This window comes from Eschrichtius robustus, chromosome 9 (genome assembly GCF_028021215.1).
Source record: "Eschrichtius robustus isolate mEscRob2 chromosome 9, mEscRob2.pri, whole genome shotgun sequence".
NCBI classification, from domain to species: domain Eukaryota; kingdom Metazoa; phylum Chordata; class Mammalia; order Artiodactyla; family Eschrichtiidae; genus Eschrichtius; species Eschrichtius robustus.
The window spans coordinates 124,390,274-124,415,389 of NC_090832.1; the positions used below are offsets into that span (position 1 = coordinate 124,390,274).

Genomic DNA, 25,116 nt, shown 5'->3' on the forward strand with positions numbered 1-25,116 from the left:
AGTTTTTGCTGCCACTTCTAGAATAGCACAGTGATTTAGTGAGTCCACTCTGAAATCAGACTTTCTGAGTTGGGATCTCTGCTGGGTTACTTACTAGCTATGTGACAGAGGACAAATTATTTAACTTTTCTGTCTCCATGGTCTGATCCACTGAGTGGAAATAATGTACAGTTTTGAAGGTTAACAAGCTAATACATATAAAGCACTTAGAATAGAGTCATTGCTCAGTAAGCTTTACTTCCAGATATATTGCACATTAAAATGAACAAACAAACAAAAATCCCTTTGTTTATGGGACTGAGTGAACTGATGAGGATGATTATAATTTTTGTGACTTTCTGTTTGAATTAAAAAAAAAAAATCCCACAAGGACTCAGAGGCAAAAAATATACAAATCAATTTTCACTGCAAAGTAAAGGAACTGTTACAGTGGAGGATTACTGGACTGATTGTCAATATTATGACATAGTATGAGTGTGTTTCGTGTTTGGTAATTGCAATCATTGTTGCTTTTGTTGTGGTCATCCATTTACAATGCTTGGTGTCAGTTTATTTATCTCTTGTAAAAATAAAATACTGTGTGTGTGTGTGTGAGAGAGAGAGAGAGAGAGAGAAAGAAAAAAATAAAATCCCTTTGTTTACTGTGAAAGGTACTTTAATCCTCTTTGCCACGGGTCCCCAACCCCCGGGCCGAGGACCGGTAGCGGTCCCGGGCCTGTTAGGAACTGGGCCGCACAGCAGGAGGTGAGCGGCTAAGGAGCAAAGCTTCATCTGCCACTCCCCATCGCTTGCATTACGGCCTGAACCATCGCCCCCCCAACCCCCAGTCCCCGTGGAAAAATCGTCTTCCACGAATCTGGTCCCTACTGCCAAAAAGGTTGGGGACCTCTGCTCTTTGCTATATTTGAAAATGAGATGCTTAAAGTAAAAAGAGAAAAAAAGAGAGTATTCTACTAACTGCAGAAGAAACAGATTTCAAATCCGACTTAAAATGAAATGGAAGACTCCTGATAAAAGAAGAGCCAGTCATGCCAGAAAAAAAGACTAGTCCATGAAACATGAACTAGTGCTAGCAGTGGCCATCACGGGAAAGCAGGATCCTGCACACACTGTTGTAGACACAGTCCTTTTGGAGGATAGCCCAGGAATACAGATCAGAATGATCCAGTTTCATTCTCTATAACTCAGGGAGCTCTTCTTGGGAAACTAACTGCTAAGAAATTAGTCAAGAGAGGGAATAATCTTGGGCTTCTCTAGTGGCGCAGTGGTTAAGAGTCTGCCTGCCAATGCAGGGGACAAGGGTTCAAGCCCTCGTCCAGAAAGATCCCACATGCCACAGAGCAACTAAGCCCATACGCCACAGCTACTGAGCCTGCACTCTAGAACCTGTGAGCCACAACTACTGAGCCCGCGTGCCACAGCTACTGAAGCCCGCACGCCTAGAACCCATGCTCGGCAAGAAGAGAAGCCACCGCAATGAGAAGCCCATGCACCACAACAAAGAGTAGCCCCTGCTCGCTGCAACTAGAGGAAGCCCACATGCAGCAACAAAAACCCAACGCAGCCAAAAATAAAATAAATAAATAATAAATTTTAAAAAAAAGAGATGGAATAATCTCTATCATGTTCCTAAAAGTGGCCATTGTAATATTACGTATAATCATGAAAAACTAAGAAATTACCTAAATACGTCATGAGGGAACTTCTAATTGATGAAATATTGTCATTATTAAAATCATACATATAACAATTAGCAATATAGAAAATAATGTTTAATATTATGAGAAAAAAATAACTTGGAAATGTATATATCTTATTACTGCAACTTTGTGCAAATGCATATTTATAAATATTTTATGTAATTATAAAGTTACAGACAATAAGGAAACTGGGAATAAGCAACTGGGTTTTGTCTGAAATGATCATGAGTAAAATTTCTTTGTAATGTTCTCTATTGATGCTTAAAGAATAAATACGAAATTAAAATGCAAACACATATGAAGTATAATGCTGAAAATAATCAAGCAACTTAAGTTTTAACAAACTGAGAGTTTAAATTCCTATTGGATTTTGTTAATTCTTAGAGGATACCACCTTTCTGCTGGTACTGATATGACTACTAAAACAATGTACATTTCACATGTGTGATAGGAACCCTGTATGTTATGACTTGGCTGGTTTGAAGTGAGAAAACATTTTGTTGATTTTTTTTTTCCATTTAGAAAGTGGAAAACAGTTAGTTGTTCAGCAGTAAAGGGTGGAAGGCAGAGTAGAACCCAGCATGTACTGAACACCTACTCTACAGTATGTAGGCTTTGTTTTTTTCATTGAGAACTTTATTTGAAAGGTGGTAGGATCTTTTTTTTTTCTTTCTTTCTTTTTTTTTTGGCTGTTCCAGGCGTTTTGCAGGATCTTAGTTCCCTGACCAAGGATCAAACCTGTGCCCTTGACAGTGAAGGCACAGAGTCCTAACCACTGGAGCGCCAGGGAATTCCCATGCAGTACATAGGCTTTTTTTTTTTTTAACATCTTTATTGAAGTATAATTGCTTTACAATGGTGTGTTAGTTTCTGCTTTATAACAAAGTGAATCAGTTATACATATACATATGTTCCCATATCTCTTCCCTCTTGCGTCTCCCTCCCTCCCACCCTCCCTATCCCACACCTCTAGGTGGTCACAAAGCACCGAGCTGATCTCCCTGTGCTATGCGGCTGCTTCCCACTAGCTATCTATTTTACATTTGGTAGTGTATATATATGTCCATGACACTCTCTCACCCTGTCACATCTCACCCCTCCCCCTCCCCATATCCTCAAGTCCATTCTCTAGTAGGTCTGTGTCTTTATTCCCGTCTTGCCACTAGGTTCTTCATGGCCTTTTTTTTTTTTCCTTACATTCCATATATATGTGTTAGCATACTGTATTTGTTTTTCTCTTTCTGACTTACTTCACTCTGTATGACAGACTCTAACTCCATCCACCTCATTACAGATACGTCCATTTCATTTCTTTTTATGGCTGAGGAATATTCCATTGTATATATGTGCCACATCATCTTTATCCATTCATCCGATGATGGACACTTAGGTTGCTTCCATGTCCTGGCTATTGTAAATAGAGCTGCAATGAACATTTTGGTACATGACTCTTTTTGAACTATGGTTTTCTCAGGGTATCTGCCCAGTAGGGGGATTGCTGGGTCGTATGGTAATTCTATTTGTAGTTTTTTAAGGAACCTCCATACTGTTCTCCATAGTGGCTGTATCAATTTACATTCCCACCAACAGTGCAAGAGGGTTCCCTTTCCTCCACACCCTCTCCAGCATTTATTGTCTCTAGATTTTTTGATGATGGCCATTCTGACCGGTGTGAGATGATATCTCATTGTAGTTTTGATTTGCATTTCTCTAATGATTAATGATGTTGAGCATTCTTTCATGTGTCTGTTGCCAATCTGTATATCTTCTTTGGGGAAATGTCTATTTAGGTCTTCTGCCCATTTTTGGATTGGGTTGTTCGTTTTTTTGTTATTGAGCTGCATGAGCTGCTTGTAAATCTTGGAGATTAATCCTTTGTCAGTTGCTTCATTTGTAAATATTTTCTCCCATTCTGAGGGTTGTATTTTGGTCTTGTTTATGGTTTCCTTTGCTGTGCAAAAGCTTTTAAGTTTCATTAGGTCCCATTTGTTGATTTTTGGTTTTTTTCCCATTTCTCTAGGAGCTGGGTCAAAAAGAATCTTGCTGTGATGTATGTCATAGAGTGTTCTGCCTATGTTTTCCTCTAAGAGTTTGATAGTGTCTGGCCTTACACTTAGGTCTTTAATCCATTTTGAGTTTATTTTTGTGCATGGTGTCAGGGAGTGTTCTAATTTCATACTTTTACATGTACCTGTCCAATTTTCCCAGCACCACTTATTGAAGAGGCTGTCTTATCTCCACTGTATATGCTTGCCTCCTTTATCAAAGATAAGGTGACCATATGTGTGTGGGTTTATCTCTGGGCTTTCTATCCTGTTCCATTGATCTATATTTCTGTTTTTGTGCCAGTACCAAACTGTCTTGATTACTGTAGCTTTGTAATATAGTCTGAAGTCAGGGAGCCTGATTCCCCCAGCTCCATTTTTCGTTCTCAAGATTGCTTTGGCTATTCGGGCTCTTTTGTGTCTCCATACAAATTGTGAAATTTTTTGTTCTAGTTCTGTGAAAAACGCCAGTGGCAGTTTGATAGGGATTGCATTGAATCTGTAGATTGCTTTGGGTAGTAGAATCATTTTCACAATGTTGATTCTTCCAATCCAAGAACATGGTATATCTCTCCATCTATTTGTATCATCTTTAATTTCTTTCATCAGTGTCTTATAATTTTCTGCATACAGGTCTTTTGTCTCCTTAGGTAGGTTTATTCCTAGATATTTTATTCTTTTTGTTGCAATGGTAAACGGGAGTGTTTTCTTAATTTCACTTTCAGGTTTTTCATCATTACTGTATAGAAGTGCAAGAGATTTCTGTGCATTCATTTTGTATCCTGCTACTTTACCAAATTCATTGATTAGCTCTAGTAGTTTTCTGGTAGCATCTTTAGGATTCTCTATGTATAGTATCATGTCATCTGCAAACAGTGACAGCTTTACTTCTTCTTTTCCGATTTGGATTCCTTTTATTTCTTTTTCTTCTCTGATTGCTGTGGCTAACACTTCCAAAACTATGTTGAATAATAGTGGTGAGAGTGGGCAACCTTGTCTTGTTCCTGATCTTCGTGGAAATGGTTTCAGTTTTTCACCATTGAGGACAATGTTGGCTGGGGGTTTGTCATATATGGCCTTTATTATATTGAGGAAAGTTCCCTCTATGCCTACTTTCTGCAGGGCTTTTATCATAAATGGGTGTTGAATTTTGTCAAAAGCTTTTTCTGCATCTATTGAGATGATCATATGGTTTTTCTCCTTCAATTTGTTAATATGGTGTATCACGTTGATTGATTTGCATATATTGAAGAATCCTTGCATTCCTGGGATAAACCCCACTTGATCATGGTGTATGATCCTTTTAATGTGCTGTTGGATTCTGTTTGCTAGTATTTTGTTGAGGATTTTTGCATCTATGTTCATCAGTGATATTGGCCTGTAGTTTTCTTTCTTTGTGACATGTTTGTCTGGTTTTGGTATCAGGGTGATGGTGGCCTCGTAGAATGAGTTTGGGAGTGTTCCTCCCTCTGCAATATTTTGGAAGAGTTTGAGAAGGATAGGTGTTAGCTCTTCTCTAAATGTTTGATAGAATTCACCTGTGAAGCCATCTGGTCCTGGGCTTTTGTTTGTTGGACGGTTTTTAATCACAGTTTCAATTTCAGTGCTTGTGATTGGTCTGTTCATATTTTGTATTTCTTCCTGGTTCAGTCTCGGCAGGTTGTGCATTTCTAAGAATCTGTCCATTTCTTCCAGGTTGTCCATTTTATTGGCATAGAGTTGCTTGTAGTAATCTCTCATGATCCTCTGTATTTCTGCAGTGTCAGTGGTTACTTCTCCTTTTTCATTTCTAATTCTATTGATTTGAGTCTTCTCCCTTTTTCTCTTGATGAGTCTGGCTAATGGTTTATCAATTTTGTTTATCTTCTCAAAGAACCAGCTTTTAGTTTCATTGATTTTTGCTATTGTTTCCTTCATTTCTTTTTCATTTATTTCTGATCTGATCTTTATGATTTCTTTCTTTCTGCTAGCTTTGGGGTTTTTTTGTTCTTCTTTCTCTAATTGCTTCAGGTGCAAGGTTAGGTTGTTTATTCGAGATGTTTCCTGTTTCTTGAGGTAGGCTTGTATTGCTATAAACTTCCCTCTTAGCACTGCTTTTGCTGCGTCCCATAGGTTTTGGGTCGTCGTGTCTCCATTGTCATTTGTTTCTAGGTATTTTTTGATTTCCCCTTTGATTTCTTCAGTGATCACTTCGTTATTAAGTAGTGTATTGTGTAGCCTCCATGTGTTTGTAGTTTTTACAGATCTTTTCCTGTAATTGATATCTAGTCTCATAGCGTTGTGGTCGGAAAAGATACTTGATACGATTTCAATTTTCTTAAATTTACCAAGGCTTGATTTGTGACCCAAGATATGATCTATCCTGGAGAATGTTCCATGAGCACTTGAGAAAAATGTGTATTCTGTTGTTTTTGGGTGGAATGTCCTATAAATATCAATTAAGTCCATCTTGTTTAATGTATCATTTAAAGCTTGTGTTTCCTTATTTATTTTCATTTTGGATGATCTGTCCATTGGTGAAAGTGGGGTGTTAAAGTCCCCTACTATGATTGTGTTGCTGTCGATTTCCCCTTTTATGGCTGTTAGTATTTGCCTTATGTATTGAGGTGCTCCTATGTTGGGTGCATAAATATTTACAATTGTTATAGCTTCCTCTTGGATCGATCCCTTGATCATTATATAGTGTCCTTCTTTGTCTCTTGTAATAGTCTTTATTTTACAGTCTATTTTGCCTGATATGAGAATTGCTACTCCAGCTTTCTTTTGATTTCCATTTGCATGGAATATCTTTTTCCATCCCCTCACTTTCAGTCTGTATGTGTCTCTAGGTCTGAAGTGGGTCTCTTGTAGACAGCATATATATGAGTCTTGTTTTTGTATCCAGTCAGCCAGTCTGTGTCTTTTGGTGGGAGCATTTAATCTATTTACATTCAAGGTAATTATCGATATGTATGTTCCTATTCCCATTTTCTTAAATGTTTTGGATTTGTTATTGTAGGTGTTTTCCTTCTCTTGTGTTTCTTGCCTAGAGAAGTTCCTTTAGCATTTGTTGTAAAGCTGGTTTGATGGTGCTGAACTCTCTCAGCTTTTGCTTGTCTGTAAAGGTTTTAATTTCTCCATCACATCTGAATGAGATCCTTGCTGGGTAGAGTAATCTTGGTTGTAGGTTTTTCTCCTTCATCACTTTAAGTATATCCTGCCACTCCCTTCTGGCTTGCAGAGTTTCTGCTGAAAGATCAGATGTTAACCTTATGGGGATTCCCTTGTGTGTTATTTGTTGTTTTTCCCTTGCTGCCTTTAATATGTTTTCTTTATATTTAATTTTTGACAGTTTGATTAATATGTGTCTTGGCGTGTTTCCTCTTGGGTTTATCCTGTATGGGACCCTCTGTGCTTCCAGGACTTGATTAACTATTTCCTTTCCCATATTAGGGAAGTTTTCAACTATAATCTCTTCAAATATTTTCTCAGTCCCTTTCTTTTTCTCTTCTTCTTCTGGGACCCCTATAATTCGAATGTTGGTGCGTTTAATGTTGTCCCAGAGGTCTCTGAGACTGTCCTCAGTTCTTTTCATTCTTTTTTCTTTATCCTGCTCTGCAGTAGTTATTTCCACCATTTTATCTTCCAGGTCACTTATCCGTTCTTCTGCCTCAGTTATTCTGCTATTGATCCCATCTAGAGTATTTTTAATTTCATTTATTGTGTTTTTCATCATTGCTTGGTTCCTCTTTAGTTCTTCTACGTCCTTGTTAAATGTTTCTTGCATTTTGTCTATTCTATTTCCAAGATTTTGGATCATCCTTACTATCATTATTCTGAATTCTTTTTCAGGTAGACTACCTATTTCCTCCTCATTTGTTAGGTCTGGTGTGTTTTGACCCTGCTCCTTCATCTGCTGTGTGTTTTTCTGTCGTCTCATTTTGCTTATCTTACTGTGTTTGGGGTCTCCTTTTCACAGGCTGCAGGTTCGTAGTTCCCGTTGTCTTTGGTATCTGTCCCCAGTGGCTAAGGTTGGTTCAGTGGGTTGTGTAGGCTTCCTGGTGGAGGGAACTAGTGCCTGTGTTCTGGTGGATGAGGCTGGATCTTGTCTTTCTAGTGGGCACGTCCACGTCTGGTGGTGTATTTTGGGGTGTCTGTGGCCTTATTATGATTTTAGGCAGCCTTTCTGCTAATGGATGGGGCTGTGTTCCTGTCTTGCTAGTTGTTTGGCATAGGGTGTCCAGCACTGTAGCTTGCTGGTCGTTGAGTGAAGCTGGGTCTTGATGTTGAGATGGAGATCTCTGAGAGATTTTTGCCGTTTGGTATTACGTGGAGCTGGGAGGTCTCTTGTGGACCAGTGTCCTGAAGTTGGCTCTCCCACCTCAGAGGCACGGCCCTGATGCCTGGCTGGAACACCAAGAGCCTTTCATCCACACGGCTCAGAGTAAAAGGGAGAAAAAATAGAAAGAAAGAAAGAAAGAGGCTATAATATAGTGAAGTAAAATAAAGCTATTATAAAGCAAAGCTATACAGACAAAAGCTCACCCAGAAGCATATACATATACACTCACAAAAAAAGGAAAAGGGGAAAAATTAATATATTCTGCTCCCAAAGTCCACCTCCTGAATTTGGGATGATTCGTTGTTTATTCAGGTATTCAACAGATGCAGGCATATCAAGTTGATTGTGGAGATTTAATCCGCTGCTTCTGAGGCTGCTGGGAGGGATTTCCCTTTCTCTTCTTTGTTCGCACAGCTCCCGGGGTTCAGCTTTGGATTTGGACCCGCCTCTGCGTGTAGGTCGCCTGAGGGCGTCTGTTCCCCGCCCAGACAGAACGGGGTTAAAGGAGCAGCTGCTTCGGGGGCTCTGGCTCACTCAGGCCGGGGGGAGGGAGGGGCACGGAGGAGGTGGGGCGAGCCTGCGGCGGCAGAGGCCGGCGTGACGTTGCACCAGCGTGAGGCGCGCCGTGCGTTCTCCCGGGGAAGTTGCCCCCGGATCACGGGACCCTGGCAGTGGCGGGCTGCACCGGCTCCTGGGAGGGGAGGTGTGGATAGTGACCTGTGCTCGCACACAGGCTTTTTGGTGGTGGCAGCAGCAGCCTTAGCGTCTCATGCCCGTCTCTGGGTTCCGCGCTGATAGCCGCGGCTTGCGCCCGTCTCTGGAGTTCGTTTAGGCGGTGCTCTGAATCCCCTCTCCTCGCGCACCGCGAAACAAAGAGGCAAGAAAAAGTCTCTTGCCTCTCGGCAGCTGCAGACTTTTTCCCGGACTCCCTCCCAGCCAGCTGTGGTGCGCTAACCCCTTCAGGCTGTGTTCACGCCGCCAACCCCAGTCCTCTCCCTGCGATCCGACCGAAGCCCGACGAGCCTCAGGTCCCAGCCCCACCCGCCCCGGCGGGTGAGCAGACAAGCCTCTCGGGCTGGTGAGTGCTGCTCGGCGCCGATCCTCTGTGCGGGAATCTCTCCGCTTTGCCCTCCGCACCCCTGTGGCTGCGCTCTCCTCCGTGGCTCTGAAGCTTCCCCCCTCTGCTACCCGCAGTCTCCGCCCACGAAGGGGCTTCCTAGTGTGTGGAAACCTTTCCTCCTTCACGGATCCCTCCAACTGGTGCAGGTCCCGTCCCTATTCTTTTGTCTCTGTTTTTTCTTTTTTCTTCTGCCCTACCCAAGTACGTGGGGAGTTTCTTGCCTTTTGGGAAGTCTGACGTTTTCTGCCAGCATTCAGTGGGTGTTCTGTAGGAGCAGTTCCACGTGTAGATGGATTTCTACTGTATCTGTGGGAAGGAAGGTGATCTCCGCGTCTTACTCTTCCGCCATCGTCTCTCCCTCCAGTACATAGGCTTTTTAAAAACATATGACTTCTCATTGAAAAGACTACAGAAAAATTCATTCATGATACTAAAGTAGAAATATGCACCCAATACCACTCTGGTCAGGCACCGTGCTAGCCTCTACGAATTCCAAAAACCACAGACATAGACCAGAAAGGAGATGTGTCCAGTCATGAGTAGATCAAGCGTTCCCTCGCTGCTGACTTTTGGAGCAGATTTCGACCTGCCGCTCAGCAACGTGACCTCACAAAGCAGACCTGAGCTGAGTGGATCCAAGGGTTGGTCCAGCTACCACAGAAACCAGCAAAAGACCAACCTGAGACCACATGATGTCCTCCCAATGCCAAGAGGAATCATAAGGACAGACAGACAGCACCTTGGGAAGGAAGAAGGGAAAGGCCACCATGATAAGGATTTAAACTTAGAATTAATGGGAATATTTAACCTCAGAAAGAGATCTGAAATCAAAACAGACCATTTGAACTGGAGGAGGTAGAGAAACCATTGGTTGGCAGGACATATCTTTTTCCCTGCTACCCAGAGGAGTAAGGTGGGGTGGGGAGAGGAGACCTTGAGCTTACAGGAACATTGGATAGGTGATAGAAAATGAAGCTAGTCTTTGTTTATCTAAGCAGTATATGAATACCTTTCTAGATTATGGGCTCTCTTAAAGCATAAATTACATTATATTCTTTTACATATCCCCCATTAGAAAGTAGCACAGTTGCCCCTGATAGTTATTCAAGAAGCGGCACTGAATGAATAAATTATGAGTTGAAAGGATCAGAGAAGTGTCCTAATCCATCACTCTGATTTCAGGTAGACTCACATAATTCAGCACAGAAACCTTTTTCTTGGGTTCCTGGAGTATTATAATGGGATTTGCTCATGGCCGTTTGAGAAGGAAGATCAGTCATTCTCCACTAGGCCCACATTTCCTTTCCTTTTGACTTGCAGAGTATTGTTGTTGTTGTTGTTTTTACTTACTATTAACAAATTTCTGTCCTTCCTCTCCCCACCCCTCATATCAACTTACACTTCCAACTAAGAAAACACTAGTCTTGTTGACCCATTTAACAATGTTAGAGCAAAACAGCAGAGGAATTTTTTAATCAAAGAAAAACTTGATTGTAAGGAGGGTAAATTATCACCACCCTTGATTATTTGGATTTGTCAGAGAAACTTTAATTTCCTTTTTTCCAATGAGAGGCACCTCCAGATTACCTTTTGAGTATTTGAGTCCTTCTGATGTACTAGCACAATCAATTTTATATGTTGATCAAAATATAAAACACACCATATACACAATCTTCCAGCTTCATCAAGTTTTGTTTTGCAATTTTTTTCTCTTTGGTCTTGTTTATTTGCTGTTCTTTGTTTTTGTTTGTTTCCTTTTTTCTTTTAAAGAAAAGGAAGAGACTTCCCTAGTTATACCTACTCTAGGGACATTTATTTGGAATGAAATAAGAATGACTTGTAATTATAGTTTAATGCCTCAAAACAGAAAACTGTGCCAAATTGCTTAACCAAATGATGATTTGGTTGGGATTCGGGAGTTACTTCTAAGTCAAGGCCTTGGAAAGTCTGAACCATTGCTTATCTTTAATTTATGGTTCTCTGCTAAGAGCAGCACTGAACTGTTTGCTCACGTTAAAATTTTGGCTTAAGAAAGTTGTGCATCACAGAACAGACTTCAAGACAAACTCACGTTGCATTCCTTTTCTTAGTTGTGACATCTGTTTTTCTCAGCTAAAAACTCCCCCATTTTGGTGTATCTAATCCCAATTAACAGAGCCGTCATCTACAGAAGTGGTCTAAGATAAAGGCAGAGTGTTGGATGAGCTCTTCTGAGATTTCTGAGCTCTTTCATTTCTTCCTTTCTTATTTTGGCCTTATAAAATGTGGCCTCTCACCAGAAGTGATCTGGAACATTTCAGCATTCTAGTCTGTGTCATTTAAAAGATGCATATATCTCCAAGTTTAGAGTAAAATATCCTGATGTAGAACTATGTTTTTCTCAAGTTTTCTCAAACTTCTAGACATTTGGCATTTTAAGTAGAGATCATTACGAAATGAAATTTTCCCTTTGTACCTGGATTTGTGCCTGGACCAACTGAGCTTGTTTTTCCAGGGAACCAGAAGGTGACAAAGGTGACCATGGGGCACTGAAGGCACTGTGGCTTCATTCCATCACTCAGCAAGATACTCCCCCATGAGGAAGCACATCACACAGGGGCCTTTGAAGAGAGATTAGTAGAGTTACTGTCTATAAAGGTCAGGACAAGGTGAGGAGACCACAAACACCTGGAGGCTAGGAACAACAGGGTCAGGAGGAGAGATTGATGCCACCTTGGGGCTGAAGAGGCAAGGGGAATAAGCAGTTCCCAGAACCTAAAGACAAAGGGCAGAGACAGAGAGACACATGTGGAGAAGGCTGTTGGCAAGAGCTTGGCCTATAGTGGAAGGATGTGGCCAGTCCAGAGTGAACCTATCCTTGAGCTTGACAACTGGGTTCAAAGGACAGGGAGCCTGTTGACACAGGTCAGATTCTTAGAGAAATAGCAGGGTGGAGCCTGGGTCTGAAGGAGCAAATAGGCAAGATAAAAAAATATATATATATATTGTTGGGATTGAGCCCTCAAATCCAGGGTCATGGCCATTGCTAATCCATAGCCACCTCCATGTGCAATGGAAAAAATATAAGTTGCCATGGATGGGTAGACACAGACCTATTAGTACATAGGATTGTGCTTCTATGAGAATTATACAAAGACTGTCCTGCTTCCAGAAAATACAGCCCAATGCCAGAGTGCACAACTTGGAAAGCAGATAGTGAGCTGGAGTCCAGTCCGCATGGACCCCCTTTGCTGAGCAACCTGACCAAGACTACCAGGAGTGGACTCTGATTGATCTGAGTCAACTGAAGTAATGGAATCTCCTTGTCAAAGTTTTTGGTTCAGTGATGGATACAGAACCCAGCCCAAGACAATCAGCATCTGACTATCCCCTGGTCATAGCCAGTGGTTCAAGGGCAGGTATATGGCTGACAATAGCCTCATAGAAGTGAAGTTCAGGACTTTCGGTCCATGACTGCTGAAGAAGTTGTTTCCCCGTCCCAGAAATATATGCTGAAGCGTTTGCTCCCGGGAAGTTCTAGCATTTATTGTAAGGGAAGCCAGCCTAAAAATAGGCTTGATGCCCAGAGGGAGAAAATGGAGAAAATCATTCAAAACAATATCACGAGTGTCAAAGTCGAATTATGTCTGAAGGCTGCCCTGTCTCTGTATTTTTCAATTACATTGGTCAATAAACTTCCTTTAGTTTTTTAGCTAGATAGAGTTGGGTTTTCTGTTGCTTACAAACGGAGACTTATTATAGTTCTTCTTGCCCTCTCAATTATGAATAACTTAGGGTTTTTTTAGTTTCTTCACAATCCCAACCATATGGGGCTAGGAAAACAAAACAAACAAAAAGAAAACATCTATTCAACCCAGAGTATATCTTCAGCTCAAACCAGATTGATTTTCAGTCATTCCTCTATGTCTGCCCTTATTGGTGTTCACTTAAAGTGCCAGGAAATTCTTGTACACACCCCCGAAGTCATATTCTCTTTCTGACATGGTCATTAGCATAACTGCTATGATAATATCTTTCATCACCTATTATAACAATTGTATTTGCATTTGTACACATTGCCTCCTCTGAGTGAATACCTACCCAGTGTATCCTTTTCAAGCCCACAGCTGGATTTTCTTTTGGTTATTTGCATATTTTGCATTTAACTTGCTTACACACAAGTGTGAAGGTATAACTAATTAGAGGCACTGCTATAAGAGGAAATCAAAAAACACAAATTGAGGTTTAGTAACTCAGGAATTTGGTTAGTTTTAACTATCAGGAGTTAGAGTCCAAAAGTAGATTAAAATGTGGTAGCCTTAATGTCCATAATGATGAGAGTTTGTCTGAACACTTACCAGCCTCCCTGTATGTAATTTTGATCTCTTTAAAACTCACTTCCATACCACCCCTCAGGAGCTGACAGCTACTCTCTTAACTGGGGAGGGACTGACACATAATAAAGCCTCCACAGATATTAGTAAGGCCCTGGCTTCACAGAATTGTGTTCGTTCAGGATCCTTAAGAAATGAGATAAAGTCTCAAGTGTCTTGCTTGGTTTCCAACCAGTCTCTCTGGTTTTCTCCCTTTCTCTTCCATGTCTTACAGTTTACTTTCCAGCATCTTCTTTACACAATTCTTTTTTCTGTCTGTGTCCTTCCTACATGGCTTCCCTCTGCCTGGAATGTTTTCTCAGCCTTTCCTCCATAAGCTTCCCAGCTTTACCTGGCCAACTCCTACCCATGCTTTAGGCTTTGTTACCTGGCACTCCCTCTATGAAACTTCCCCTTTTACTCTTCTAGTAGTTGCTCTTCCTTCATGCTCTCTCTTTATTTCTCTCCCTGCAATCTGCTATGAGTATATCTTTATGCGTGGACTTGCCCACTAAACTGAATTTCAATGATGACAGGGACAATGTTTTATTTCCCTTTGTGTTCCCAGTGACCATCAGAAAGACAGCCAGGCACTTAAGGGATTCCACATTAAAAAGAATATTTTTATCTCCAGAAACACTAGATTTAACCTCATAAAATATGGCTGAGTCAATTAAGGAAACAATTAGTTTGCATTCAAGATAGACATTGAATTGAAATTCTTTATGAACTGTGAGTGGGGTTGACAAATTTAAATTCAAATAAAATTTTCAACTAACATTTAAAACTGGAAGTAGTATTTTGTTTTTCTAGATAGTGTCATAAACAGTTTTTTTCCTATAACTCCATAATCAGATTCCAAATACTATGGGCTACTGCTTCAAACAACAACAGCAAAGACAAAGACAAAAACAACTATTACAAAGCATAATTTAAAAATCTGTCATACAAAAAAAAAAATTCTTGGTGAAAAAACGTTAATTCCGAATTCTGAGAGGCTTGATTCCATCTGCTTAGCTGTCATCTATGTTGGGCAGATCTTATAAGGGAAATTTAAAAGTGGAATTAAAAGGCAGTCTGATTATTCTTAGGATGAAGTCTTTGTAGTTGAAACCTGTCAAGAAACTCTTTCTTATTGAAGCATGGAACGAGCATAACAGGCTTGTCTGAGAGTTTTGACCTAGTAGGCAAGGAGACTTCCTATCACCGCAGACTCTTAGTGGTGGTAGAGCAGACCTGAGCACTGGACCAGAATGAGTGTCCACTATGAGGCCAGCCATGGGGACTGTGTGGTTGCTGTGTTGGGGGCACTATGCAGAACAGCAGACAGGCACAGGTGGTCAGCTTTACTAGGGAGATATGGCCGGGGAACTACTGACCCTTGAGGCAAGGCTGGGATCCCTTCCTGGTTAGGAACACCATTGCTGGCCTCAGGGTGCAGGTGGCTCTGTACATGGGTGAAGAGCACAGCATCTGGCTGAGAAAAAGTAATGCAGTGGTGGCTGGGGCAGAGAACATTTTTAGGGGTAAAGACAGTCAACCGTGTTTCTTATAAATAACTAGACACTGGGGCAAAGGGAGGAAGCCCACAAGGCCCCATAACCGATTGTCAGAGACCAGCTTGAGAGTCAAGGGGAGAACACAGAAGGCTGGACCACTGAGGCAAAGGAATGAGGGGACCAAGACTACCTGTTGTCACCCTAGGTCACAGAGTTTAGGACAGAGACATTGGAGACTGACCACATTATTCCCTACTCTGATTAGTTATATATATGCCCAGGATCACTAAGAAAGTATGCATATAATTTGCCTAGAATGCCATTTTGATTCTTTTCAATTATTACCCTCTTATTCCTAAAATTCCATATTAAAGTTACTAGAAACTGTTCTTTAAGAGAGAAAAAAAGGTGCTGATTTCATCATGATATATTGTCAACTATAAGAGGCAAACTGATTATGGAGATATTAAAAAAAAAAAAAAAGAATGTCTTAGAACATATAAAATATGGTACCTGGATTCTATCAGTTCATTTTGACACTAATGTTTGGATGAATAGTAACTTGAATTACTCAGCTAGGATGCTGGGTCCCCTAGAAGTGCTCCCTGCTGATGCCTAAACAGGCATCAGCCCAGATTGGACATTGCCATATAAGTAAGGTATCTAAAATGATGCCAAACAGGCGAAAACCATTTTATTTTTAAATTTTTATTTATCTATTTTTTGTTTGATTCTTTTTTTTTAATTGAAGTACAGTTGATTTACAATGTTGTGTTACTTTCAGGTGTACAGCAAAGTGAGATATATATATATATATATATATATATATATATATATATATATATATATATATATATATATATACTTTTTCAGATTATTTTCCCGTATAGGTTATTACAAAATATTGAGTATAGTTCATTGTGCTATATAGTAGGTCCTTATTGTTTATCTAATTTATATGTAGTAGTGTGTATATGTTATTCCCAACAGGCAAAACCCCTTTTAAAGTGAGCATGAGGTATATTTTTTATTCAGCTATCGCACAGTGTTTAATTCTTAGCCCTAGATAATATCAAATGTAGGAAAATTAAATTACAGTGTCTTACAATTGCTGACAATCTAGGCCAATGGTTCCCAACCTGACTGCACATCAGAATTACCTGGAAAACTTTTAAAAAAATCTATTCCTAAAATTCAAAAGTTTGAATACAACCCCTATGGAGGAGTTCGGCAATATCCATCAGAATGCTTTTTGACCCAGAAGTCCCACTTTTAAGAATTTACGCCAAGTGATGAACTGCTACAGATACCAAAAAATCATATATAATAGGTTATTCACTGCAAAATATAGGAAACCAACCACCCAGGTCTATCCATAGGAGACTGGTTGAAGAAACCCTGCTACATCCACACAATGGAGTACTATTTTATGACAAAGTTATAAAAAAGAATGAGGATCATCTCTGAGAATGGGTATGGAGTGAAAAAAACAAGGTGCCTAAGAGTCTGCTACCATTTTTCTATATCTATACCTGCACAGATATAAAGTTGTTTTTTCCTTTATATATATGTAAAAAAAAATATATATATATATATATAGAAAAAGATAGGAAGATGGAACTAGAAGTGAATATAAATCATTCGCTATGTGAAGGCAGAAGGAGGAAGAATGGAGTGGTGACAGGAATTAGAAAGTATATGAGGCTTGGAGAGAGACCTTCAAGATGGTGGAGGATAAGATGTGGAGATCACCTTCCTACCCACATATACGTCAGAAATACATGTGGAACAACTCCTACAGAACACCTACTGAACGCTGGCAGAAGACCTCAGACTTCCCAAAAGGCAAGAAACTCCCCACGTACCTGGCCGTGTGACTGACAGGGTATTGGTGCCCTGGCAGGGTATCAGGCCTGTGCCTCTGAGGTGGGAGAGCCGAGTTCAGGACATTGGACCACCAGAGACCTCCTGGCTCCACAAAATATCAAACAGTGAAAGCTCTCCCACAGATCTCCATCTCAATGTTAAGACCCAGCTCCACTCAATAACCAGCAAGCTACAGTGCTGGACACCCTATGTCAAACAACTAGCAAGACAAGAACACAACCCCACCCATTAGCAGAGAGGTTGCTGAAAATCATACTAAGTTCACAGACACCCCAAAACACACCAATGGAGACAGTCCTACCCACCAGAAAGACAAGATCCAGCCACATCTACCAGAACATAGGCACCAGTCCCCTCCACCAGGAAGCCTACACAACCCACTGAACCAACCTTAGTCACTGGGGGCAGACACCAAAAACAACAGGAACTATGAACCTGCAGCCTGCATAAAGGAGACCCCAAACACAGTAAATTAAGCAAAATGAGAGAACACAGAAACACACAGCAGATGAAGGAGCAAGGTAAAAACCCACCAGACCAAACAAATGAAGAGGAAACAGGTAGTCTACCTGCAAAACATTTCAGAGTAATGATAGTGAAGATGATCCAAAAGCTTGGAAATAGCATCGAAAAAATACAAGAAATGTTTAACAAGGACCTAGAAGAACTAAAGAGCAAACAAACAATGATGAACAGCACAAAAAATGAAACTAAACAGTCTCTAGAAGGAATCAATAGCAGACAAACTGAGGCAGAAGAATGGATAAGTGACTTGGAAGATAAAATAGTGGAAATAACTACCGCAGAGCAGAATAAAGAAAAAAGAATGAAAAGAATTGAGGACAGTCTCAGAGACTTCTGGGACAACATTAAACGCACCAACATTCAAATTATAGGGGTCCCAGGAGACGAAGAGAAAAAGAAAGGGACTGAGAAAATATTTGAAGAGATAAGAGTTGAAAACTTCCCTAATATGGGAAAGGAAATAGTTAATCAAGTCCAGGAAACGCATAGAGTCCCATACAGGATAAACCCAAGGAGAAACACGCCAAGACACGTATTAATCAAACTATCAAAAATTAAATACAAAGAAAAAATATTAAAAGCAGCAAGGGAAAAACAACAAATAACATACAAGGGAATCCCCATAAGGTTAACAGCTGATCTTTCAGCAGAAACTCTGCAAGCCAGAAGGGAGTGGCAGGACATATTTAAAGTGATGAAAGGGAAAAACCTACAGCCAGGATTACTCTACCCAGCAAGGATCTCATCAAGATGCGATGGATAAATTAAAACCTTTACACACAAGCAAAAGCTAAGAGAATTCAGCACCACCAAACCAGCTTTACAACAAATGCTAAAGGAACTTCTCTGGGCAGGAAACACAAGAGAAGGAAAAGACCTACAATAACAAACCCAAAACAATTAAGAAAATGGGAATAGGAAAACACATATTGATAATTACCTTAAATGTAAATGGAACAAATGCTCCAACCAAAAGCCATAGGCTGGCTGAATGGATACAAAAACAAGACCCGTATATATGCTATCTACAAGAGACCCACTACAGACCTAGGGACACATACAGACCGAAAGTGAGGGGATGGAAAAAGATATTCCATACAAATGGAAATCAAAAGAAAGCTGGAGTAGCAATTCTCATATCAGACAAAATAGACTTTAAAATAAAGACTATTACAAGAGCCAAAGAAGGACACTACATAATGATCAAGGGATCAATCCAAGAAGAGGCTATAACAATTGTAAATATTTATGCACTGAACGTAGGAGCACCTCAATACATAAGGCAAATGCTAAAAGTCATAAAAGAAGAAATCGACAGTAACACAATCATAGCAGGGGACTTTAACACCCCACTTTCACCAATGGACAGATCATCCAAAATGAAAATAAATAAGGAAACAGAAGCTTTAAATGATACATTACACAAGATGGACTTCATTGATATTTATAGGACGTTCCATCCAAAAACAACAGAATACACTTTCTTCGCAAGTGCTCATGGAACATTCTCCAGGATAGATCATATCTTGGGTCACAAATCAAGCCTTGGTAAATTTAAGAAAATTGAAATCATATCAAGTATCTTTTCCGACCACAACTCTATGAGACTAGATATCAATTACAGGAAAAAAATCTGTAAAAAAACAAACACATAGAGGCTAAACAATACACTACTAAATAACCAAGAGATGGCTGAAGAAATCAAAGAGAAAATCAAAAAATACCTAGAAACAAATCACAATAAAAACGCGATGACCCAAAACCTATGAGATGCAGCAAAAGCAGTTCTAAGAGGGAAGTTTATAGCAATACAATCCTAAATTAAGAAACAAGAAACATCTCAAATAAACAACCTAACCTTACACCTAAAGCAATTAGAGAAAGAAGAACAAAAAAATTCCAAAGTTAGCAGAAGGAAAGAAATCATAAAGATCAGATCAGAAATAAATAAAAAAGAAATGAAGGAAACAATAGCAAAGATCCATAAAACTAAAAGCTGTTTCTTTGAGAAGATAAACAAAATTAATAAACCATTAGCCAGACTCCTCAAGAAAAAAAGGGAGAAGACTCAAATCAATAGAATTACAAATGAAAAAGGAGAAGTAACAACTGACACTGCAGAAATACAAAGGATCATGAGAGATTACTACAAGCAACTATATGCCAATAAAATGGACAACCTTGAAGAAATGGACACATTCTTAGAAAAGCACAACCTTCTGAGACTGAACCAGGAAGAAATACAAAATATGAACAGACCAATCACAAGCACTGAAATTGAGACTGAGATTAAAAATCTTCCAACAAACAAAAGCCCAGGACCAGATGGCTTCACAGGCAAATTCTATCAAACATTTAGAGAAGACCTAACACCTATCCTTCTCAAACTCTTCCAAAATACAGCAGAGGGAAGAACACTCCCAAACTCATTCTATGAGTCCACCATCACCCTGATACCAAAACCAGACAAAGATGTCACAAAGAAAGAAAACTACAGGCCAATATCACTGATGAACATAGATGCAAAAATCCTCAACAAAATACTAGCAAACAGAATCGAACAGCACATTAAAAGGATCATACACCATGATCAAGTGGGGTTTATCCCAGGAATGCAAGGATTCTTCAATATACGCAAACCAATCAATGTGATAAACCATATTAACAAATTGAAGGAGAAAAACAATATGATCATCTCAATCGATGCAGAAAAAGCTTTTGACAAAATTCAACACCTATTTATGATAAAAACCCGCCAGAAAGTAGGCATAGATGGAACTTACCTCAACATAATAAAAGCCATATATGACAAACCCACAGCCAACATCGTTCTCAATGGGGAAAAACTGAAACCATTTCCTCTTAGATCAGGAACAAGACAAGGTTGCCCACTCTCACCACTATTATTCAACATAGTTTTGGAAGTGTTAGCCACAGCAATCAGAGAAGACAAAGAAATAAAAGGAATCCAAATCGGAAAAGAAGAAGTAAAGCTGTCACTGTTTGCAGATGACATGATACTATACATAGAGAATCCTAAAGATGTTACCAGAAAACTACTAGAGCTAATCAATGAATTTGGTAAAGTAGCAGGATACAAAATGAATGCACAGAAATCTCTTGCATTCCTATACACTAATGATGAAAAATCTGAAAGTGAAATTAAGGAAACACTCCCATTTACCATTGCAACAAAAAGAATAAAATACCTAGGAATAAAGCTACATAAAGAGACAAAAGACCTGTACGCAGAAAACTATAAGACACTGATGAAAGAAATTAAAGATGATACAAACAGATGGAGAGATATACCAAGTTGTTGGATTGGAAGAAGCAACATTTTGAAAATGACTATACTACCCAAAGCAATCTACAGATTCACTGCAATCCCTATCAAACTACCAATGGCATTTTTCACAGAACTGGAACAAAAAATTTCACGATTTGTATGGAAACACAAAAGACTCCACGTACCCAAAGCAATCTTGAGAAAGAAATACGGAGCTGGAGGTATCAGGCTCCCTGACTTCAGACTATACTACAAAGCTACAGTAATCAAGGCAGTATGGTATTGGCACAAAAACAGAAATATAGATCAATTGAACAGGATAGAAAGCCCAGAGATAAACTCACGCACATACGGTCATCTTATTTTTGATAAAGGAGGCAAGAATTTACAATGGAGAAAAGACAGCCTCTTCAATAAGTGGTGCTGGGAAAAATGGACAGCTACATGTACATAAATGAAATTAGAACAGTCCCGAAAACCACACAAAAATAAACTCAAAATGGATTAAAGACCTAAATGTAAGGCCAGACACTATAAAACTCTTAGAGGAAAACATAGGCAGAACACTCTATGACATCAGTCACAGCAACATCCTTTTTGACCCACCTCCTAGAGAAATGGGAAAAAAACCAAAAATAAACAAATGGGACCTAATGAAACTTAAAAGCTTTTGCACAACAAAGGAAACCATAAACAAGACAAAAAGACAACCCTCGAATGGAAGAAAATATTTGCAAATGAAGCAACTGACAAAGAAATAATCTCCAAAATTTACAAGCAGGTCATGCAGCTCAATATCAGAAAACAAACAACCCAATCCAAAAATGGGCAGAAGACCTAAATAGACATTTCTCCAAAGAAGATACACAGATTGCCAACAAACACATGAAAGAATGTTCAACATCATTAATCACTAGAGAAATGCAAATCAAAACTACAATGAGGTATCACCTCATACCAGTCAGACTGGCCATTATCAAAAACTCTACAAACTATAAATGCTGGAGAGGGTGTGGAGAAAAGGGAACCCTTTTGCACTGTTGGTGGGAATGTAAACTGATACAGCCACTATGGAGAACAATATGGAGGTTCCTTAAAAAACTAAAAATAGAACTACCATACTACCCAGCAATCCCACTACTGGGCATATACCCTGAGAAAACCATAATTCAAAAAGAGTCATGTACCAAAATGTTCACTGCAGCTCTATTTACAATAACCAGGACATGGAAGCAACTTAAGTGTCCATCGACAGATGAATGGATAAAGAAGATGTGGCACCAATGGAATATTACTCAGCCATAAAAATAAACGAAATGGAGTTATTTGTAGTGAGGTGGATGGACCTAGAGTCTGTCATACAGAGTGATGTAAGTCAGAAAGAGAAAAACAAATACCGTATTCTAACACATATATATGGAGTCTAAAAATCTTTTTTAAAATGGTTCTGAAGAACCTAGGGGCAGGATAGGAATAAAGATGCAGCCATAGAGAATGGACTTGAGGACACAGGGAGGGGGAAGAATAAGCTGGGACAAAGTGAGAGTGTGGCATGGGCTTATATATACTACCAAATGTAAAATAGATAACTAGTGGGAAGCAGCGGCATAGCACTGGGAGATCAGCTTGGTGCTTTGTGACCACCTAGAGGGGTGGGATAGGGAGGGTGGGAGGGAGATGCAAGAGGGAGGAGATATGGGGATATATGTATATGTATAACTGATTCACTTTGTTATAGAGCAGAGACTAATACGCCATTGTAAAGCAATTTTACGCCATTAAAGATGTTAAAAAAGATAGTATATGAGCCTCTTCTGAGAACAACTGTTTTATAGTTTGGGGAGTTTTTGAGCCATGTAAATATTCACACATTAAAAACTGAAATTATATCAAAGGGGATGAAAAAACCCTAATCTTTAATTCAATCAGAAAAAACTGAACACAATTTTATACTACTGTGATAACACAAACACTCATTTTATAAAAAGGTTATTCAAATAAGTCTTCAACATATTTCTCAGACTATATACCCTTCATGAGATATTTTTCTCAGGGTAAAGGAAAACAAAAACAACATGAACATTACTTAGCAGGTTTGTTGTTGGTTCTTAAAGTTATTTTTGTGTGTGTGTCTATTGTAGGATAAAGCAAGTGAGTAAATATTGGTGGTATTAGGATTCAAGTTTCTCATTGTGGGAAAAGCAGTATATAAATATGGAATGGGGAAGGTCAGGACCCCTGAGGTCTGGATTTGAAGTGGAGTTACCAGCATGAACTCATGATTTTAAAAATATATACATTCCTAGCTCTGTCCACTGAAGAGGCCCAGAAGCAATGTTATCCAGAGGTAATGAACATACTAGTGCCAAGACCTTGGTTTCAAAGCACTGTTCATCACTGAAAGGAAGGAATGTTCCCTGGAAAAATGGCTGATTCCAGATCAGAAACAGAGAATGTACAAGGTGAGCCTGGAACATCTTATGTCAGAAAGCAAAGAAAGTGTGCAGAGAATGGTAAGTACAGGTCAAAAGGAAAAGCAGCAAGCATGAAGGGCCAAATATGGGACAATTTGGGAATTTTAAAAATTGAAAAAAAAAAACCAAATTGGATTTTAAACCTTCTGTGGGTCCATAGAGATACTAAAAAAGGGGGTCTTTTCTTCACAAAAGAATGCCAGCTAATAAATGAAGAAGGAATAATAAAATTAGGAAATCACTATTTTGCAGTCTCCAATGTGGCTCAGACAAGGATCGTCAATGCATGCTAAAACCACTGGGTGAAATGTGCTGGGGAGTGTAATATTCACACGGTACCAAGATGTTATCCCAGAGATTACTTATTAATCATTTAGGAAAAAGCATACCTTTAAAATGAAAAAAAAAAAAAAATTGGCAGACATCCCCTGATGATTAGTGATGCTGAGCATATTTTCATGTGCCTGTGGACCATCTGCGTTTCCTCTTTGGAAAAATGTCTTTTCAATTCTTCTGCCCGTTTTCTAATCAGGTTGTTTGTTTTTTTGATGTCGAATCATATGAGCTGTTTATATATGTTGGATACTAATCCCTTATCGATCATGTCATTTGAAACTATTTTCTCCCATTCAGTAAGTTGTCTTTTTGTTTTGTCGACGGTTTCCTTTGCTGTGCAAAAGCTTTTAAGTTTAATTAGGTCCCAGTGTATTTTATTTCATAATATACTGTTTCGAATGTAGGGATTGTTTTCCATTTGGTAAAGATAAAGATTGTGGCTTTTATGAATTCTTTTCTCTCTCTGCAGAACCAACTTACAATAATGGTATTACAGGTAGTCAACCCCATAGAAACCCACCACAGGAAGCGAATTGAAAAGTAGCCACAACAAGTAAACCAAAGAAGAAAGCAAACTGAAACAATTCATGCATATGGACAAGAACCTTTGCTTTTTAATCCTTTTTTCTCATGTAATAATTAGCACAAGGCTTTTTATATGACAGGGGCTTGTCATAGTTTAAGGTCCAGCCAAGTAACTGTGGGTTACTAAGACTGACTCAGAAATAGGGCAATGTGGGGATAAAGTTCCCTGAACATGGAACAAGACAGAAAAGCACTTGATAATTAGGGCTAGAATTCCTAATTAGGAATAGGGCTCCCAGTGTTAGATGCTACATCCCAAAGTGTGGGCCGACCAGGGATTGAACTGGGGCCCTCGGCAGTGAAAGCATGGAGTCCTAACGACTGGACCACCAGGGAATTCCTAGACATCAATTTTTCATCACCGTATTTTCCCCTATTGGGTTGGAATGGGTTGGAATTTGTCTCAACCCAGTACTCAAAGTCACCACCAACAATCAATTGAAAATACATTTCACAGGAATAAGAACTACAGTTTTAAAATTCTTGTTTCAGATGAAGGCTAGAATTGCAAGCAGAGGAAGGGCCGTATCCCCACAGCTTTGAGAGGAAGCTTGCCAGGCTGGCAGCCAGGCAGGGATGAAAAATGCTCAACAGCCATTAAATTAGAAAGTGAACTAAAGTTTGGAGGAGCAGCAAAAAATAATTTCCTTCTACATTGCAGCGTGTAGCATATATGACAAGCATACAGGTTGCAAACTAAGCAAGAACAAGAGGGCTGCCCCGCTTCATAGCGGCAAGTTGCTGATGGAGATATCCTAAAGCCAGTCTGAACCAGATGGCTACAAAGGTGTTATTTCAGGGTTTTCACGGGGCTGCTGGGATCTGCTAACCTGTGGTGTTTGAAATAAATTCAAGAGAATTCTTGATTATGGTTTCCCTGACTCCTTTATAAATAACACCTATGCTTTTCCACTCTTTGAAATTCCACCATTATCAATTTTTTTTCAAAACTAAGCTTTTAGGTGCAAAAAAAGGATATACCA

At 39.5% G+C, this 25,116-nt stretch overlaps 1 long non-coding RNA gene across 2 annotated transcripts in view; it reads left to right on the forward strand.

The window, feature by feature from the left end:
- Positions 1-25,116, forward strand: part of LOC137769534 (uncharacterized) — a 141,060-nt gene that overhangs the window by 91,375 nt on the left and 24,569 nt on the right. The window contains exon 3 of one of the 2 annotated variants that reach the window (XR_011074996.1): positions 23,045-23,162. The exons of the other annotated variant lie outside the window; for it this stretch is intronic. This is a non-coding gene — a long non-coding RNA (uncharacterized lncRNA). Of the gene's footprint in view, positions 1-23,044; positions 23,163-25,116 lie in introns of those variants that run through there. 2 annotated transcript variants of the gene reach the window in all.